Source organism: Furipterus horrens, unplaced genomic scaffold, assembly GCF_987537825.1.
Source record: "Furipterus horrens unplaced genomic scaffold, mFurHor1.1.pri manual_scaffold_7, whole genome shotgun sequence".
Taxonomy (NCBI): Eukaryota; Metazoa; Chordata; class Mammalia; order Chiroptera; family Furipteridae; genus Furipterus; species Furipterus horrens.
Genome location: NW_028327177.1, coordinates 17987652 through 18005585, shown reverse-complemented (window position 1 = coordinate 18005585; position 17934 = coordinate 17987652). Strand labels below are relative to the sequence as shown.

The following is a 17934-nucleotide window of genomic DNA, read 5'->3' as shown; positions in this document are numbered from 1 at the left end:
CAAATGCCAAGCAAGTGACAAGTTTTGATTAAGTGAGTAACTATGTAACCACACTTTTCTCAAAAGAATGCTTTGAATAGTCTGTGCCATCTCTCTTCATAATTTCTGGGAAAAATACCAAAATAATCTATTTTAAGACAAGCAAATGAAGAAAGGAGAATTTAAAAATCAAAGCCAAAATGAGAAGAAATGATTTAACAAAATAAAAATCTGAAATAACTGCTCTATGTAAATATTAATCATATTTTCCAGAAAGCAGCCATGATGATAATTAAATATTCAATGTCATGAGCTATATATGCTTTAGAATTTAGTGAGATGTTTTTGGAATTTGGGTAGTATTTTTCTCTTTTAAAGTAAAATTTGAGGTTAACCAATTTTCAACTAATATCAAACAAATCATTTTATTTAGAAATGACTGAAAATTAACTATATCACCTTAGAATATTTAATACGAAGCTTGTTTTAAAAATGGTTCATAATTTATAAATATGTCATAAGCATTTTGCACTATATCTCTCTCTTAATTTTTAACTTTATTGTTAAAGATTTACTATAATTTAAAATACATTTTAAGAATGCAAAATTAGTTTGCATTTTTCTGTTTACTTAAACTTTTTAAAGATTGTTCTTGATAGTAAATAATTCTTATACAATGAAAAAGTATCCTTAGAAGTATAAAACTTAATGAAGACACATTTCAAAGAATCTTGTCAGCTAAAATGCTTTACAAAAAATTATGAAATTTTGGCGTTATAGCTACTAATTACAAATGACCAGCCCTGTTAGAAATCTTCTGAATATCTTTTAACTCCAATGAGTGGCATATGCCTGCATGTACACGTCTTCTCAATAAACCTTTAAAACTGCTGTCCAAAATATAATTAGAATTTTAGACAGGAATACACAGATAATGCTGGTCTCTGTTTTAAATTAAAAAAGAAAAAAGTCAAACATGCAAGTTATTTTGTGAAGATTAGGATCTACTCAATTCATGTTATTTATGCAAATTGGCCAGTATTTCTTACTAAACAAACATTTGATGAAAGTTTTCTTTAACCACATGTTTAAGCAATCACTATGTTTACACTACTAATATTCAATAATGGACATCAAGGCAATCAGGCTTTTGGGAGGCCCATGTACTTACTCATTACTATAAAAACAATTCAGTGATCCATATAGTTATACTGGGGAATTTAACTACACCTTCCATTTTTGAAAGTAAGTATGAAATTAGAATGAAAAATTAGTACTTTAAAACGTTTTATAACTTTAGCCTAATTTCCAAGCTTTAGGTTTAGTTTAAAAAGGGAAGCCATTTAACTGTAAACATGTTGCCATATATAATCTAAAAGTTAAAAAAAAAAAAAAAAAAGAAATGTGTACCCTGTCTCAAATCTTAGTGTTCCTACCTTTAACAAAGTAAAGTGAATAGCTATTATATCCTATCATTGAGGTCATTACAACTACATACAAATGACCTTTTGTATTTAGGTCAATGAATCTGGGACAATCTTGAAATGTGTTTAGACTGCTTCTATAACTAGTATTTAAGACCTACAGACCAATTCCAAACCCATTTTCTTGAAGACACCAGGGGATTAATACAGTTCCTGAACAAATTTGAGAGTTAAAAGTGATCTTTGGTAGCATTTAGACCTAGGATTTGCTAGCAATCCCAATCTTAAAATCTTCAGCAACAGAGTTCTACTTCTGATTAATAGTGGTGGTGGCTAAGTACCATTTTCTTCACCTGAGTACATAACACGGTGTACTGTTGAAATAAATCATTGAAAACCCCTTTTTTAAATAACTATAATCTATCCAGATATATACTATAATTCAACCAGATATTTTACTAACCAGTTATTATGTTTTACTTATATTTTGTGTTCACAATCTTTCTTCCCCATAGTAGAAGGTAATCTTCCTGAAGGCTGAGATCTTTGTATATTTTAATCACTGCTGAATTGTTAACATCTAGTATGCTGCCTGTTATATAGCAGGTGTTTAAGAAATATTCCTCAAGAGAAATAATAACTTATTGAGTTGATTTAATAATAATGCTACAATAATATTAATAGCAATATAAGAGATAAATTTCACAAAGAAAATATGATTATAATTTTAACATGGCCAAGTAATATTTCAAACTATTTAATGAATCAAGGGTAATTGCAAAGGAAGGATAAATTAATAATTGTGTTTTTAACTTTCAAAAACATCACTTTGAGAAAGTGTGGAATCTGTAGATAAGTAATAAGAGTAACTTTAAGATATTTATCATCATTCCCAAAGCATTAAAGCTTACAGTGTTAGTGTAAAGCAGGTTTACTTAGAATGTTCAAATTTCAATAGAATAAAAAGTAGTCATATTTTATAAGGTCATGAAATAGAAGTTCATCTAATTTTGTTTAGCTATATTTGATATGCATAGTGGAACTACAGAAAATAACACTGATTTCCTTTGTAAAAACCATCCTCTATCATACAGTCATATTATACATAATATAATCATTTAATTTAAAATGTAGACCAATTTAGAATACTGATTTTGGTACCACTTTAAATTGGTAGTGTGTGAAAACGATTTTTAAATTGTCAAAATGCACCATTAAACAACTGAAAAACACTCAACATTTTTGCATACATAATTGTTTTATAAGGTAATTATTATTGTTGTAAAAAGCCCTAGAATTCAGTATAGCAACAATCCAATGGTAAATATGTAATACAGCTAATCCAAAATTTAAAAATATATTTTACTTTCCTTAAAAATGTTTAGGCAGGCTACACAATTATGTAAACATCTTCAATAGCACAGTGTTGAATGCTTATATGATACAAAAATAAGGAAAATAGTGTGAATTCAAAAAATTCATTCTTCATTTGAAATAAAATCATGCATACAAGATGTAGTCCATCACAATTAGATTATTCTTTCATTAAGTTGCTTGAGATATAGAAAATTAGATGTGTACAATATAAATACATATCTAATATGTTTAGTAATATCCCTTAACAACACATTTCTTAATACAACAAAAAATAAATGAAATGGTTTACATATATAAGCATGCTTCTAGAAATCATAACTATGTATCATCTTTGGAATTATGATAATAGAAAGGACAAATGTAACACAAGTAAACTGGCAAATTTGTTGAATAGTAATATTTATGATATTAAATTTAGATTCTGTTACGAATGAAAATTATGTCTTTGAAGGCTTTTTATTTCAGTAATATATCTGCGAGAGACTCAGAATAATTCATAAAAAGCCATTTATAAAATCACCATTCAGAAAGTATATAAATACTCATATCATAATTGATTTTGAATTTATTGATTAATTTTTAGTATTGTATATATATTTAAAATATGCTACTTTGTTTTGTAATTATTATCTAACTCATCACAGAAGTAAAAAATAGAATATTTTGCCAGGGATATGAGTGGATGTCTCAATACATACACATAACTGTATAAGTACAGTGAAAGATAATTGCACACTCCAAGAAGCAGTTCTTTGATATATGTTTGGCATGTTATTTATATAAAATAATATATTCTGTTCCATTAATTTTGGTATTTCAAATAAATCATATGAATGAAATTTTAACAAAATAATTCTCAGCGAATAATTTTATGGTATTTTGATATTTAAGAAAAAATGTAAAACATTAAAAATGAAAACATGCAGAAGAAAAAATATGCCAAATTATCAAAATGAAATCTAAACACAACTAATACAACAATTTTATTTGAGCCACAATTTAAATATTCCATAACATTTAGCATATGTAATTTAATGTGTATGTTGTATCTCTTATTTTATTTAATATCACATGCAACTTCTAGAAATATGTCAATGAGAAGGGTCTCTTGAAAATTAATTGAAATATGAGGAGGTAAGTTGAAATAAAGCCACTGTTTTGTTACATTACGATTTTCAGAAAGCAAATTGTAGTTGGCAAAATAAGTTTTTGCATTTTCAATATTACTAACTGCAGTATCCCAAAACCTTTATAGCTTAGTATTTTATTGCATAAATTAGTAAAGTGTATGCAGTATGAATATTCAACTTAGGAAGAGATGAGTAAACTGAAATGGGAAGTAGCCCTTAACGTGTAAAACATAACTGGCCTACAGAACATAACATAACTTTTGATAAATTGTTGCCTAATAGAAAATTCTCTAAATAGGGGATTGTAAGTAAACAAATCCTTAAAAACTTATTTGCCATTTAGTTTTAAAGAGTAGGTCTGTATTGATATTGTAAATTTTTAATAATTTTAAGGTAAAATGATGAACCGATGCTGAAAATACCTATGATTATAATCTTATAATATCTAATTACATGTATAAGCTATTCTTGATTATAAGACAGAAGCATCTCTAAGAAAGAAGACATAGTCTGATTTAACTATGACAGGGCAATGCAAAAATGCTGTCACCTGCCTACAGATTTCTGAGATGTTAAGCCGTGAAAGAAAAGTTGATCTTCATAGAGTAAAAAAAACAAAAATCAGTAAAATAAGAAAAATTTTTCTGTGAACACAAATTAATTAAATAAGTCAGGTATGTACTAATTTAAATATATAACTGATAGATTAAATATAAATTATCTTTCTGAAATGATTGAGGTATCAATATATATTTTGTTTCCATTTCTTACATTTTTCAATTTAATTTCCTAAGTATTAAATAAGAAACCAACATTAAATTTTGCAAATAGATATTATTATCAACTACAAGTGATCTTACTGACTTAATATAAAAAGTGAATAAATAAGCATTTGCAATCTAAGTTGAAACCAATGAGAGCAAGATTTACTGATGTATTTACTAAATCCACACCTACTGTGAATAAATAAATGATTATAGACAACACTCAACACAGAATGGGCTAAACAGCGTTTATTCAATAAATGGTGCTTGGAAAATTGGACAGATACATGCAGAAAAATGATAGTAGACCTCCTTACACCACACATGAGAATAAATTCAAAATGGATTGAAGACTTAAACTGAGACCCGAAACAATAAAAATCCTAGAAGAAAACATAGGCAGTAAAATCTCAGACATTGCTTGTGGTAGCAATATTTTACATCTCCTTAGGGAAGGGAAGCGAAAGAAAAAATAAACAAATAGGACTACATCAAACTAAAAATATTTTTCACAGCAAAGGAAAACATAACCAAAATAGAAAGACAATGCACAGAATGGGAGAATATATCTGCTGATACATCTCCTAAGGGGTTAATAACCAAAACTTATAAGGAATTTATAAAACTCAGCACCAAAATGCCAAACAATGCAATTAAAAAAAAAAATGGGCAAAGTACCTGAATGGACACTTCTCCAAAGGGGACATACAGATGGATGACAGACATATGAAAAGATGCTCATCATCACTCATTATCAGGGAAATGCAAATTAAAACCACAAGGAGATATCACCTGACACCTGTCAGAATGGCCATCATCAATAAATCAACAAACAACAAGTGCTGGCAAGGATACGGAGAAAAGGGAACCCTAGTGCACTGTTGGTGGGAATGCAGACTGGTGCAGCCACTGTGGAAAACAGTATGGAGTTACATCAAAAAGTTAAAAAATGGATCTGCCCTTTGACCCAGCAATCCTACTTCTGGGAATATATGTGACAGAACACAAAACACTAATTTGAAAGAACATAAGCACCCTTATGTTCATTGCAGTGTTATTTACAATCATCAAGATACAGAAGAAGCCCAAGAGTCCATCAGTAGATTAGCTAAGAAAACTATGGGAGCCCTGGCTGGTGTGGCTCAGTGGATTGAGTGCTGGCCAGCAAATCAAAGGGTCACTGGTTCAATTCCCAGTCAGGGCACATGCCTGAGTTGCCAGCCAAGTCCCCAGTTGAGGGTACACAAAAGGCAACTGCGCATTGATGTTTGTCTCCCTATGCTTATCCCTTGCTTCCCCTCTCTCTAAAAATAAATAAATAAAATCTTAAGAAAAGAAAAAATAACTATGCGGTGTGTACACAATGGAATACTACTCGGCCGTAAAAAAAAATAAAGTTTTACCCTTTGTGTCAGTATCGCTAGACCTGGAGAACATTATGCTAAGTGAAGCATGCCAGTCAGAGAAAGACAAATGCCATATGATTTCACTCACATGTGGGGTCTATTGGACAAATTGAACTAACAAGCAACATAGAGACACACTCACAGATACAGAGCAGGATGAGAGCTCAGGGCAGGAGGGATGGGAGTGGAGGACTGAGCACAAAGGATAAAGGACTCACGGATATGGACGACAGTGTGGTGATTGTGGGGGTGGGGTATGAGGGGACTAAATAGTAATGGAAAAAATAAATAAAAATATACAAACAAAAAAAAGAAAACACTCAACAAAATATGTACTACTATCAAGTTGTTTCCATGTAAGATAAAGTACTTATATTTTGGATTTTGAAATTTTGAGAAACCACAGGCCAAACAACCATAAATACCTTTTATCTAAGTAAAATATTTTTAAAAAATCATATGTGTTAGGAAGTATATGGAGATTACTCTGTTAGTCAACTATGACAAAATGTTATATATACATATCAATAATAGCATATTATATATGATATATGCAGCATATGTGTTATATATGCTATAACATGTTATATGTGTGTGACTGTATAACATGTTATACATTCATACATTTATAATTTTTTGTTATTTAGTTATAAAAATATGAGAGACTAGACATCCCATTTCTTAGAATAACAGCATGCTAGGGGAAAATTATTTTAGGTAGAGGATTGCAAGAGTCTTTAAGATATTCTCTCTCTCAAAGGATCATTTCTTGCTTCACCTAGAAAATTCAAATGAACTTTCAGAATCAAGCTTCAGCATCTTATCACTCTTTTTCATACACTTTGGAAGTCTTGACTACGGGTAGTGGCAGGTACTGGGCATCATTTTTTAATATGCCTGACCACAAACACACACACTACTCACAGGAATAAATATCCACAATAATTGGGTTAGCCGAAAAAATCTGTATTTTTTTTTTCTGTAAAATAAAAGACATATTTTTAATTTTCACCATTAACTTTATATTGATTTGAATATTTTGAGTGTGTTGGCTCTCTCCTGCTTGGTCTAATGATGATTGTTCTGAATTAATGTCTCTATTTGATCACTATCAACTTCAACTGATCTTACCCAACTGTGGAGCATCGTCCAGCAAGAAATCGCCAGCACAAAACTTTTGCAAAACTCCTTTTGACATGTTCAGTTAGTCACGGCACCTTCTGAATACACTGCAGAAACCTTTTTGTTTGTATGTGTGTTTCAGTTGCATTTTCACCTTTCTTGAAATAATAAAGCATAATATGCTGTAAATGTGGCTTGTTTTCTTTCATTTTCAATATCAAAATAACTACACACAAATTCACCAATTTTGATAAGCTGTTTTTTAAAATGCAACCTGATATGACAGCTGCCACAATACAATCTAACAAAATTGTTTCAAATGATATAAAGACAACTAAGTGCTACTAGAGCCATCTTACAGAAAGAAAGAAAAAAAAAAAATCCACAAACAAATTTTTTGGCCAACCCAATACAAACGGAAGTTTGGTGTTTTGTTTCACATTTTGTTTTTTTTTGTTTTCTGTTTTTGTAAATTAACATAATGTTCTTCCATCAAGTCACAATACTGACAGCAGAACTTGAGATCTAGGTTTTGAAGGAAATTCACAGCATCTTTGTCACATTACAGAAGCATAAGAGGAAGGGATAGAAAGCCCCTCCACACCTTTCTAACACCATATCCTAAAGACCTGCATTTTCTGAGCTTCTTCTGGCCACGGTTCTTATCTCTTAGCTAAAGTAGAAGCATTTGTCATTCTAGATTTCCTCTAAACAAATAAAATGTAAGTTAGCACACACTTGATTAATTTTATTTCACACAAAATCTTGTGGAATTGCTGCCAGTTCTCACAAAATATTTAAAGGTATTATTAGAAAAGGGGATATTATATGTCTTCTATTCTAAAGTATCATATCAGGAATTCCTTTACTTTCAGACCTTGCTATCTCTGATAATCTTCGTTGATAATGTTTTGAAAATAAAGGCCATGTCTTGCACATGTATAGTCCTCACTTCCCCCTGAATGTTTAATAAATATATAAGAGAATAATGAATGTGGCTAAATGTATTTCTCTCTTATTTCTCAAAAAATACATTTTATTTTATGTTGAATTAATGTTTATTTAGTGTTAAATGCATTATTAAGGATATAATAATAAGAAAATGTCCAGATGTATTTAAACAATACAAGATCACATAATTATAATATCATTGAAATTTATATTGCATGTGGTCTAATAGAAGGAAACAAAAGAGAGGAAGAAACATTCAAGAACTTCTATGTCACCATTTGTATTATCTCAAAGGAGGGTAGCATTTCCCTTTTCTTCCATTCCCAGCAACCTTTTTCCCCAAAAAATGCTTTATAATGGAAATATTTCACATGGTGACAGAGAGAACAGAAAGAAGTAGGGGAAAAAAACTGGTGGGATTAATCTTTATACTAATCATCATGGAGAGGAAAAGTAAGGGAACGTTTCATCCTAACCTATCTGATTATATTCATGAGTACTATTTACCTCGACTATCTGACTGTATCCATATTTATCCTCTATTTAATTCTATAATACCCTTTTAGTTTGGGGAAGCTTGGAATTTACCATTTTTCACTAGCTGTAAGTGTTTCTCTTTTTCTAATTCCTAAATTATAAAATGTACATAATGCTGGGTTAATATATGTGATATAATTTAAAGGGAACTAAAAAGCTATATATATATATATATATATATATTGGTTTTTCAATTACAGTTGTCCCATTTTCCACCATTTCTCTCCCCCACCCAACCAACCCCCTCTCCCGCAATCATATCCCTCCCCGTTATCCATGTCCATGAGTCATTTATACAGGTTCTTTGACTAAGCCCTTCCCTTACTTATCCCCCTTCTCTCCCTCTCCCCTCCCCCCTATTGACTGCTATTCTGCTCTTTGTTCTATTTAGTTCCTTTGTTTGTGTTGTTCTTTAGTTTCCTGTATTAGGTGATATCATATGGTATTTTTCTTTCTTTGCCTGGCTTATTTCACTAAGCATAATTCTCTCTAGTTCCATCCATGTTGTTGCAAATGGCAGGAGTTCCTTCTTTCTTTCTGCTGCATAGTATTCCATTGTGCAAATGTACCACAGTTTTTTGATCCACTCATCTACAGATGGGCACTTAGGTTGTTTCTAGCACTTGGCTATTGTAAACAGTGCTGCAGTGAACATAGGGGTGCATAAGTTCTTTTGAATTGGTGTTTCAAAATTCTTCAGGTATAATCCTAGTAGTGGAATTGCTGGGTCAAAAGACAGATCCATTTTAAATTTTTTGAGGTATCTCCATACTGTTCTCCATAGTGGCTGCACCAGTCTGCATTCCCACCAACAGTGCAGTAGGGTTCCCTTTTCTCCACATCCTCGCCAGCACTTGTTGTTTGTTGATTTGTCGATGATGGCCCATTCTGACTGGTGTAAAATGGTACCTCATTGTGGTTTTTATTTGCATCTCCCTGATGGCTAATGATGTTGAGCATTTTTTCATGTGCCTATGGACCTTCTGTATGTCATCTTTGGAGAAGTGTTTGTTCAGGTTCTTTGCCCATTTTTTAATTGGGTTGTTTGTTTTCTTGATGTTGAGTCGTATAAGCTCTTTATATATTTTGGAAATCAGTCCCCTGTCTATGATGTCAATGGCAAATATGTTTTCCCATATGGTTGGTTTCCTTTACATCTTGCTGATGTTTTCTTTTGCTGAGCAGAAACTCTTTAGTTTGATGTAATCCCATTTATTTTTTCCTTTATTTATCTTGCTTTAGGAGATGTATCCGTGAAGAAATTGTTACGAGAGATATCTGATATTTTCTTGCCTATGTTTTCCTCTAGGACTTTTATGGTGTCACGGCTTACATTTAAGTCTTTGATCCATCTTGAGTTTATTCTCGTGTGTGGTGAAAGTTGGTGGTCTAGTTTCATTTTTTTGCAGGTCCCTATCCAGTTCTCCCAGCACCATTTGTTAAAGAGGCTCTTCTCACTCCACTTTATGTTCCTTCCTCCTTTATCAAATATTAGTTGACCATAGAGGCCTGGGTTTATTTCTGGATTCCCTATTCTGTTCCACTGATCTATATGTCTGTTCTTATGCCAGTACCAGACTGTTCTGATCACAGTGGCTTTGTAGTATTGTTTGATATCTGGTGTAGTGATTCCTCCTGCTGTGTTCTTCTGTCTCAATATTGCTTTTGCTATTCAGGTTCTTTTTTGGTTCCATATGAATTTATGGAGTATTTGTTCTAGGTCTGTGAAATAGGTCATTGGTATTTTAATAGGGATTGCATTGAATCTGTAAATTGCTTTGGGTAGTATGGACATTTTGATGATGTTGATTCTTCCCATCCAAGAACATGGTATTTGCTTCCATTTATTTGTATCTTCCTTAATTTATTTCTTCAATTTTATGTAATTTTCAGAGTACAGATCTTTTATCTCTTTGGTTAAGTTTACTCCTAGGTACTTTATTTTTCTTGTTGCTATAGTAAATGGTATTTTCTTTTTTGTCTCTGTCTATGATATTTTATTGTTGGTGTACAGAAATGCCTTAGATTTCTGTATATTTATTTTGTACCCTATTTTGCCAAATTCACTTATTATATTGAGTAGTCTTTTAGTGGAGTTTATAGGATTTTCTAGGTATACTATCATGTCATCTGCATATAATGATAGTTTTACTTCTTCTTTCCCAATTTGGATGCCTTTTATTTCTTTTTCTTGTCTGATTGCTGTGGCTAGGACTTCCAACACTATGTTGAATAGGAGTGGAGAGAGTGGACAACCTTGTCTGGTTCCTGATTTCAGGGGGAATGCTTTCAGTTTTTGTCCATTGAGTATGATGTTGGCTTCAGGCTTCTCATATATAGCTTTAATTATGTTAAGGTATGCTCCCTCTATTCCCGTTTTGCTGAGTGTTTTCATCATAAATGGGTGTTGTACTTTATCAAATGCTTTTTATGCATCTATAGATATGATCATGTGATTTTTGTCTTTCATTTTGTTTAGGTGATGTATTATATTTATTGATTTGCAAATATTAAACCATCCTTGCATCCCTGGGATGAAGCCCACTTGATCATGATGTATGATCTTTTTGATGTATTGCTGGATCCTGTTTGCCAGTATTTTATTGAGGATTTTAGCATATATGTTCATCAGTGATATTGGCCTGTAGTTTTCTTTCTTTGTTGTGTCTTAACCTGGTTTTGGGATTAGGATAATACTGGCTTCATAGAGTTTGGGATTTTCCCCTCTTCTTGGATTTTTCATAACAGTTTGAGGAGGATAGGAGTTTGTTCTTCCCTGAATGTTTTGTAGAATTTGCCTGTGAAGCCATCCGGTCCAGGGCTTTTGTGTGCAGGGAGATTTTGGATTACTGTTTCAATTTCCTTCTTTGTTATTGGTCTGTTGAGACTTTCCACTTCTTCTTGATTCAGTTTTGGAAGGTTGTATGTTTCTAGAAATTTGTCCATTTGTTCTAGATTGTCAAATTTCTTGCCATACAGTTGTCTGTAGTAATTTCTAACTATCATTTGTATTTCTGTGGTATCAGTTGTGATTTCTCCTCTTTCATTTCTGATTTTATTTATTTGTGTCTTCTCTCTTTTTTTCTTGATTAGACTGGCTAGAGGCTTGTCGATTTTGTTGATTTTTTCGAAGAACCAGCTCCTAGTTTTGTTGATCTTTTGGATTGTTTCTTTAGTCTCTATGTCATTTAGTTCTGCTCTGATCTTGATGATTTCATTCCTTCTTCTTGCCCTAGGCTTTGTTTGTTGTTGTTCTAGTTCTTGTAGCTTTATGGTTAGGTTTTTTATTTGAGATTATTCTATCCTTTTCAGATAGACCTGTATTGCTATGAACTTCCCTCTCAGGACTGCTTTTGCTGTGTCCCACAGGTTTTGGGCTGTTGTGTGCTCATTATCATTAGTTTTAGAAATTTCTTGATTTCTTCTTTGATGTCATTGTTAAAGCATTCATTATTTAATAGCATGTTATTCAATCTCCATGAGTTCGGGTGTCTTTGATTTTTTTCTCTGAGGTTGATTTCTAGTTTCAAGGCATTGTGGTCTGAAAAGATGCTTGATATGATTTCAATTTTCTTGAATTTGTCGAGGCTTGTTTTGTGTCCTATCATGTGGTCTATCTTTGAAAATGTCCCATGTGCATTTGAAAAGAATGTATATTTTGCTTCTTTGGGGTGAAAAGTTATATATATATATATATATATATATATATATATATATATATATATATATATATATATATATATATATAATCAGTTAGGTCCATGTGGTTTAGTGTGTTGTTCAATGCCTGTATATCCTTGTTGTTTCTTTGCTTAGATGATCTGTCTATTGTTGATAATGGAGTATTGAAGTCCCCTACTATGAGTGTGTTGTTGTTGATATCCTTCTTGTGGTCTTCTAGTATTTGCTTTATGTATTTGGGTGCTCCTATGTTGGGTGCATATATGTTTATCAAAGTCATATCTTCTTGATGGATTGTTCCTTTAAGCATTACGAAATGTCCTTATTTGTCTCTTTTTATTGCCCTTGCCTTGAAATCCATTTTGTCTGATATGAGGACTGCTACCCCGGCTTTTTTTTCCGGTCCGTTTGCTTGGAATATTTTTTTATATCTCTTTACTTTCAGTCTGTGTAAATCTTTTGAGGTGTGTTTCTTGTAGACAGTAAATATGTGGGTCCTGTTTTCTTATCCATTCCGTTACCCTATGTCTTTTAATTGGAGCATTTAATCCATTTACATTTAAGGTTATTATTGACGTATATTTATTCATTTCCCTTTGTGCCTCTGTTTCTCTCTTTTTTTTTTTTTTTTTCTTCTTTTTTCTTAGAACACTCCCTTTAGCATCTCTTGCAATGCTGGTTTGGTGGAGATGTATTCTTTTAGTCTTCCTTTGTCTGAGAAACTCCTTATTTCACCTTCTATTTTGAATGAGAGCCTTGTTGGGGAGAGTATTCTTGGTTGTAGGCCTTTGTTTTTCATTGCTTGAAATATTTTTGACCATTCCCTTCTGGCTTGTAATGTTTCTGTTGAGAAATCAGTTGAGAGCCTTATTGAAGCTCCCTTGTATGTTATTTGCTGTTTTTCTCTTGCTGCTTTTAGGATTCTCTCTTTGTCTTGAAATGTTGCCTTTTTAATTATGATGTGCCTTTGAGTTGGTTTTTGGGGGTTCCTCTTCATTGGAACTCTCTGTGTTTCCTGAACTTGCATAACTTTTTCTCTCATCAGGTTCGGAAAATTTTCTGTCACTATTTCTCCTATCAGTTTTCCAATTCCACGCTCCTTTTCTTCTCCCTCTCTAATTCCGATGTTCCTGATATTATTTCTTATCATGCTATCCTGTAATTCCCTTACATCTTGTTCATATTTTTTCAATCTTTTTTCATTTTGCTGTATTGTCTGGGAGTTTTTCTCTACATTATCTTCTAACTCACTAATCTGATCCTCTGCTTCGTTTAGTCTGCTCTTGACTGATTCTGCTGTGTTTTTCAGTTCAGAGATTGAATTCTTCAATTCTTCCTGGTTCTTGTTAACAGTTTCTATGTCTTTTTTTATGCTGGTGTAGTTCTCTGCACATTCCATTTAATTTTCTTGGAGCTGCTGGTAACTTCCTTGGAGGTTGTCATAGTTGTTTTTAAGGATGTCGAGTATATTGAGCTTCTGTACCACCATTGTTTTGAATTCCATGTCTGACATTTGGGCTATGTCTATTTCATCTCTCTCTTTCTGAGGATTCCTCTTTTCTTTTCATTGAGGGGTTATTTTTGCATCTTATCATGTTGGATTCTTTTTGTTTGTTTTTATTTATTTGTTTTTTTTTGGGGGGGGATGGTCTGCTTTGACTTCCCTCCTTTGTGGTGTGAGATTCTTTATGGTGTGAGATTCTTTATGGTAGATTTGGGGGTTTCAGTGGTGCAGTCTCTTTGATATCCTGAGCCTGATGTTCTTGGGTTACCCTTTATGTCATTTGTTTATGCTGTCTGGTTATATTTCAGATATTCTTTGGTAGGATCTTCCTTCTGGCTAGTTGATTGAGAGTCTCTCTATCCACTTTGTCTTAATTCTTTTGTGGAGATGTCAGTTCAGCCTTGGTGTGTCATCTTCTTTTTCTGCGTCCGCAGCTGGTCTAGTGTGGCGGTTCAGAGGTTCTTGTTTCTTGCAGCACTGATGTGTGCCCATGGTTGCCGGCACAGCGCACTCCCTTGCTGCCCCCTGGAGCCAGCTGAGGAGTCCCTGCGTCCGCGCCCCTGCACTTGCAGCCGGCCCAAGAGCTTGCCCCGCGATTGGCGCCTATTGTCCCCTGGCTGAGGTGTTTTCGCGCTCGCGTGCCCGTGCCCTTAGTCCCTCTGAGCCGAGCTCCAGGAGTTGGTCTCTCACCTCTTAGGGCGGGGCCCCGGACACTTTTGCTCAGTGGAAGTGAGCGTCCGAGTCGCTGCCACCCGCTGTTCCCGTGCCGCAGCCGCCCGCCTTCCCTCACCCATCTGTGCGGGCACGAACAGAGCCTGAGCTAGTGGTCTGCTTTCTGGCCTGGGGCCCGGTGCCCACGGGAGCTGTCTAGGGGTGTCTGTGCATGGTCCTCTGCGTGTTCAGTGGACCCTCCCTGTGCCCGTTGGGGCACTGATCTTATGTCTGTTGGGGAGTGTCCGAGGGACGCCTGGACTCACAGCCCCGCGCACCTGGGCCAGTGAGTGAGAGCACTTCCCTATGTGCGCCCCCGCGACCCAAGGGTAGGGTTGCGGAGTGGATGAGCACGCCTCTGAGCCTGCGCTCCTCAAGAATGGCCTACCACCCCTAAACTTTCCTCCCCTCTCCACCGTCCACTAGGGAAAAATATAAAGGAGAATTATGTTCTCACTTGCCTGGCAGCACGCTGTCTCCTGTCCTTAGGCGCCAATGCCACTTGGTCGAATCCCCTCTCTGCCAGCGGGCAGAGATCCGCTCTCCGCCCGACTCCTCTCCGGGGCAGCCTGTGGTCGCCGAAAAGCCTTTGTGTACTTCCAGCCGCAGCTCGGGCAGCCGCCCCAGTCAGGAATCCCGTCTCGTCCCCTTTTCCTCCGCTATCCTCACTAAACAGGTTGTTCCCAGATGGATTTTTTCTAATCCAGCAGTGCCTTGGCTCAACTCCCGCCAATGTCCAGCTGCTCACTGAGACATTCTGTGAGCCTCCCCTCACTCCTCCGCCATCATCCTCCTCCTAAAAAGCTATTCTTACCCTCACATTTTTCTGTCTGTAGGGGCAGATACTACTAAAAAGACGCTCTATTAGGAATTACCCTCTCAAGTTTGTTCTCTTACGAACAGAAAAATGCCTTTCTGGTTGAGAGAACTACCTACTACGGTAATTGCTTAACTATTTAATTTGAATTAGTTTATTTTTAAAGTAGTAACAGGGACATATTGAGAAATACAGGTTTTGGGGAGAAGTGTGAAGCCTGTAGCAAGATCACCACAGTAAGATCATGGTTGAGGCATTTATCACAAGTTGATATCTGCTCTTATGTGATTGTGGTATGATTAGAAAAACCATGTTTAATATTAACAGGTGGGTTATAAAGGAGGCATGGGCAGATTGGAAAGGGTTGGCATTCTGAAGAAAACGCAGTTATGTTGTTGATTGTGGAAATGTTGCTGAGCAACTGGTGAGCAATGGCATGGATATATTGAAACAGAGATGCCTACTAAGAAACACAAGTCAATGAAGTCTTAGTTTCCTTAGCTTCATACACTCTTTGAAATACTCGTTATTCTATAGCGGCTTATTAATTAGTCACAGGAGTGATTTGCTTAAAAATAATTACCACTCTTGGCTTACAAAAGTAGCATGTTAAAGGGAAAATAAACCTTTCAGAAATGGTAAAAACCTGCAACAACTAAGGATAGAGGTTGGAAGCATAGGAGAGGCCATGATGTACACATCTCGCTTCTGCACTGCAGAAAGTGCAAGGGTCCAGAATCTGGACTTTCACCTTTCCTGAGGATTACTCATGATGGCTTGTCACAGGAAACACTAGACTTCCGCCGCCATGGGAAACTTGTGCTTGAACAATGATGGCTGAGAGCATTTTTCCCCATTGGCTAGGTAGTACAAAGACCCCCTGGATTCTTGTGCAACTCAAGGGAAAAAGTAGGTACCAACGTTTCTTCTACTCTCCCTCCAATGGCCTAGACAGAATTTTCCTCCTGTCAGGTACAATGGGGGCTCCCTAATTTATTTGAATTTAAGGGAATAAAGTGACAGTTCCTGCACATATGAGTCTGTGAATTAAAATTCACAACTGTTTAACTTGCAAACACAGCAAATACGCATACCATACCCCAACAACTGGTATTTTTAAAAAATAATTTACTTTCAGCCTGACATGATTCTACTGTGTTCTATTTCCTCCTTTAACTATTATCATTTTCTCTCATAAAACAGTTCTTAGTAATATAATTTCCCTTATCTTTGAAAATTACCAACTGCTCAATAATAAGATGACTCACATTATCATCCCTGAGGCCTCTTATTATTTTGTTAAAGTGGATCTCCCCCCCCCACCCCCTTTTTGGCATAAATAAAGCCTCTGTAAATTTCTGGTTCTTAACTTTTACCTACAAGGATTTCTTCAATCTTCAAAAAATGCCATGAGAGTACTCTTTTCTTTTCAAACAAAGGAAAATTGTATTACTCATGGAGAGTAGAGGCTTTCCTATGAGGACTTTTGACCCAGGAATCAATTAGTCCTCAGCAACTATTCCCCACTGATTGAGAGGCATAAGAATCCTAGCCTCTAACACTTACTTCACACAAGTTTTATGGTAAACATTTCACATCTAATCTTTAGAACATTTATATGCAGCAGATGTTACTATAATTTATGTAGTCAAAGGTAAAGAACTTGATTAAGGACATCCACTGATGTATTGCCTCAAGGCTTTGTTGCCTTAGGCAATGCATTCATTCACTCATTCATTCTTTCATTCATGTATTTGTTCACAAGAATTTACTGAGTGCCTGCGCTATGCCGGGCATGGACGGTCCAGAAGTGAGTAGTACAGACTGTATGTTTCCTAAAAACTTTAAACTCAAGTGAGAGAGACAAAGAATGTACAGATTAATGTAATAGTTGGTAGTGAAACACAAAGTAGCATTTGAGCTAAAACCTTAATAAAATGAAAGAGTGAGACATAAGAACATAAGAACTGATAGATCTGGTACTTTTATTCAGACTGTCAGATTCCATAACCTGTATTCTTAACCTTGGGGACATCCTGCTTCCTATGCAGTTATAAAGTGGGCATTTCACTCTCTCTATAACTACACTCTACAGTTTCCTGTGCTATGAAGTAATATGTATTTTCATTTAATATATTATATTTTGAGACTAGATTCCACATTTAAAAATAAAAATAGCAATAGTGTCACTAATTTTTTAAAGGCGTGAATATCTTTTTTTTATTTTAAAAATTAAAAAAATTTCAATTGCAGTTTCCATAGCATCACTAATTTTTATTCAATGATCATGTATATGTATATATATAATCTCCCACTGTTTCCTAGCCCCTGTTACATGCTAAGTTACAAGGATGAGTGAAAGAGGTCATGTGAACAGAGAAACAAACAAACAAGAAAAAACAAGAAAATACAATCACAACACGTTGGTGCGTTAGATTAGACGCGGTCACAAATTGTTTGCAACGCTCTTCATCAAGAAATAGTCTATTTCCCCACCCCTAGTTCTGGGCTGTCCTCGTGACTCGCTACAA

At 34.7% G+C, this 17934-nt stretch overlaps 1 protein-coding gene across 3 annotated transcripts in view; it reads right to left on the bottom strand.

The window, feature by feature from the left end:
- The window catches only part of CSMD3 (CUB and Sushi multiple domains 3), a 908638-nt gene that overhangs the window by 572966 nt on the left and 317738 nt on the right, over positions 1-17934 (bottom strand). The gene's annotated exons all lie outside the window — the stretch shown is intronic.